Raw genomic sequence first — 4,159 nt, 5'->3', positions numbered from 1 at the left:
CGACATGGATTTGAGCGAATTTGTGGTACATTGGCATCATCCGCGCGGGATATTGATTTTGACACCATGAGATATTGGCATATTGAGATTTGAGCGGATTAATGACTGAACTTGGGCCATAGAGATGTGTTGATATTTATAGCAAGGTAACACGTACACCAGATGCCATATTGGGATGAGCGGTATTGATAGTGAGGTGTCGCATGCGCCAAACCCCATTTGGGCGGAGTGGTGATGATCGTGGACTTTTGATCCGATCAACACTTGGGCAAGGATCTGCCCCTCCGGAGTCATGTGATAACCCATGTTACTTCTGACCCATCTTAGTGCAGGCAGTTAATACGTGCTTGATGAGGAACTTATGTCAGACACCCGTACAGTGTTGTGTGTGTGTGTGTGTGATGATGATTGAGGGTTACTTGTGTAAGACATTATACATGTGTGTAGATTTGGTATACTTGATGATTATACTGCGATGTCATGGATTTTGGCTTGTATACTTGTCATGCAGGCATAGAGTTGTATTTCATTCCTTATACTAATTGGTACTTGATGTCTCTATTTGATGCTTAGAACTTGGAATCGTAGTTAAATTGATAAATCTATGCCTAGGTAATTTCTGTGAGAAGATTTATGCTTTAACTATTATATTTGAAAAGCATGCTTATTTCTCCTCAACTTGTGAAAAGGTTGAACTTGATATTACTTGAGCTACTTTTCCTTTTGCCATTATTGTAGTATTATTGTTGTTGTTGGCTATTGAAAATGAATATTGGACCTTTTCAAGCTTGCCACTCATTTCAGCCAGAGATTAAGCTTCTTACTTATTGAGTACATGTGATCGGTTGTACTCATACTACACTCTGCACTTTATGTGTATAATTAGGTGCATCTGATAGAGGTAATTACTAGAGAGTGGCATCTATTCATGTTGGAGACACCGAGGTAGCATTGTTGTTCCGTATACAGGCCTTGAAGTCTCTTTTCTCACTTCATGTTATTACTGTTTAGTCGGTCTGATAGTATTATATTTTGTTAAGATCTTGTGCTTATTACTCTATAAAGCTCATGTACTCAATGACACTAGATTTTGGGATAGTTTTTAATTGTACCGTTATTTGACTTCAGTAATTTATATTAATCCCCATTTGAGACTATTTTAAACTATTATTTAAGTTTATGTATGCACATTGGTCATTGGCTTGCCTAACAAGCGATGTTAGGCGCCATCATGGCTCCGATGGGATTTTGGGTCGTGGCAATACCTAAATATTTTGGATTCCAACCAAACTTCACACACAAGTTCCAAAACTACTATGTGAACCTATTCCAAGTCTGAAACAATGATCCAAGTTTGCTATCATCAAACTTAACTTTCGGTCAAACCTATGAACTTTTCATACAATCAAAATGCCAACTTTCGGTAAATGAAGATATCCTAGGAACCTCCAATTTAAATCCAAACATACACCTAAGTCCAAAGTTGACATATAAACCTATTGAAACCATCGAATCATCATTTCGAGGTCGTCTACACAAAAATCAAACCTTGATCAACTCTTACAACTTAATCATCCAACAATGGAACTAAGTATTTCAATTGACTCCTAAACTTTTCTGAAACTAAACCAACCATTTCTGCAAGTTACCAAATAACAAATAAACATACGAGAAGCATCAAATAGGACAACGGAGATTAAAGGCACAAAACGACCTGCTGGGTCAATACATTCTCCCCCTCTTAAATAATATTTGTCCTCGAATGGGTTTAGAATCATACATGAAATGTCAAAAAGTTGAGGATATCTTCTCCGTATATCACGCTCAGTCGACCAAGTCTCCTCCTCGATCGATTCACCCCTCCACTAAACCTTCACGGATGCAATATCTTTAGACCTTAACTTCCAAACCTGCCTATCCAAAATGGCCACCGGCTCCTCTTCGTAAGCCAGATTCTCATTCAACTGAGATTCTCATTCAACTGCACTGTACTAAAATCTAATACATGTGACTATTCCTCATAATACTTTCGAAACATGAAAATATAAAACACCGGATGAACTCCCGACAAGATGGATGGTAAAGTAAGTTTATAGGACACCTCACCAACTCTCTCTAACACCTTAAATGAACAAATGTACCGAGTGTCAATGCCCCCTTTTTCTAATGGGTCGAAATCGGGTATATGACATTTGGAAGGACAACTCTATTCCCTTTCGAGAATTGGGTTTAGAAGTTGAAGAGTCGCCACATAATGATTATAGTGAATTAGGACACTTTTAAGAAAAGAATTGAGATGAAGAGACCAGAGATTAGGGTAAGGCTAGAAATTATCCCGATGGGAAGGTGTTAGGCACCCCTCAGGATCTACAAGTGTGGTTCCCGGCTATGCTACAATTGTGACTTCATGAGTAAATAATCAAGGCTCAAATAAGGACTTGCATACAACATTGCAATTAGGTTGAAACTTATGAAAGTAAGTAGAGAAGTCAGAATTTAAAAAGATTTAAAGAGTTTTACAAAAGAGATAAAGCAAGTAAAGGGAGGGGGGTCCTAGGTTTATGATTAATATGGATCAATTCAATGCAATACCCAACAATCACTCCTCAAAAGAGGGGTCGCACGTGATATTAGTGCATTAGTCATCATCTCCATATCTACCCTTCCCACCCCGTTAAGGTATTAAAGCGCGGAATAGTATCGATACTTATTGCATGCTATTACCCGTCCCAATCCTATCAGTCCCGGAAGCATATGAGACTACTAATCCTAAAGGGGTGGGAGTTGGGGCTTTTGTAGTTTTTTTAAAAGGATAAAACTCTAGGCGACAAGCAATAACAAATAGCAGTTAAAGGGGGAACAAATAGCAGTTAAGGCTCAAGTAGGCCTCCTCATTCAAAGCAACAGATTATTTAGCATGACTTAGAAGTACTGGTTTGGTCTGAATTAAATAAAGGCGTAGGATAGGCTGATTCATCACATATTTCTCAGATGAGGAGTCCGAATTAGCCTTGTCTAGATGTAGTATCAAAGGCTGAAACAGTTAATTAATCACCTAATAGTTTGCCTATGTGAGGCCTAAAGGCATGAGATCTAATAGAGTTGTATTGATTTTAAGGAAAATGTTGACGACTTTATGAACAAAGATCTGCAGACATTAAGACTAGTTTTAGATTCAAAAACGAAACTGATTCAGTTAATTTGATCCTATAGGCATGATCTCTAAGCATCATTGGTTTTAAACAGTTGCAAGAATCCTATAGACATGATATCTAGAATGAATTGGTTATTATTAAGCCTAAGATCGTTTTCCTAATGGCGTGTATATGCAAAAGAACCTAAGACATGATTTTATATGCAGAACCTATAGGAATAATCTCTAAAATGCAGAAATGCAGAAGTGCAGAAGTGTAGAAAAACTTATAGGCATGTTTTCTAAATGCAGAAATGCAAAAGTGCAAAAAGACTATAGGCATGTTTTTTTTCTAAATGCGGAAATGCAGAAAGACTATAGGCATGTTTTCTAAATGCGAAAATGCAGAAATTGTAAATAACCTATAGGAAGGTTTTTTACCCTTTGCATGCATCCATTCCCCTCCCTTTCCACTAACCATCCCCAATAGTTTTTACAAATTATTACAGGCCCGAATGAATCAAAAAAAAAGTAAAATTACATCAGAAGTTCCAGCTACATCTAAACAGCCTAATTTAGACTCAAAGTCCAACAATATGAGATAAACCAACTTCCAGGATCAGATTTCCAAAAGACTTTCTCATATTTGGGGTGTGTCAAAGTTCCCAAGAGTCTCAAAGGGACTCCGGGCAGTGCTTACACCCCAAAATATTGCAGAATTAAGAACATGGTGCAGTGTGGAAATGCCAGCCCTCAGATGTCCAAGTTCAGAGGGAACTCAAGGTCCCAAAGCAAGGCTCATAAGAGAGGGGTAGAACTTAAAAGTCTAAGAATAAGTGTAAGTGCACAGGGGAAGGGAATCAGGGAGAGCCATGGCAGACTGATGGTCATACCCAGCAATTTAAAATGTTGGCACGCCCCTGACCAGCCTGTCAGCTTTAAAATTGGAGAGTTAGGACCTATTGAAGGTCAGGTTCAGCCCTGGACAGCAATTTAGATGCTGCCAGGCTATACCATAACTCAGCA

This window comes from Nicotiana sylvestris, chromosome 3 (genome assembly GCF_000393655.2).
Source record: "Nicotiana sylvestris chromosome 3, ASM39365v2, whole genome shotgun sequence".
NCBI classification, from domain to species: Eukaryota; Viridiplantae; Streptophyta; class Magnoliopsida; order Solanales; family Solanaceae; genus Nicotiana; species Nicotiana sylvestris.
This window is presented reverse-complemented; position numbering follows the sequence as displayed.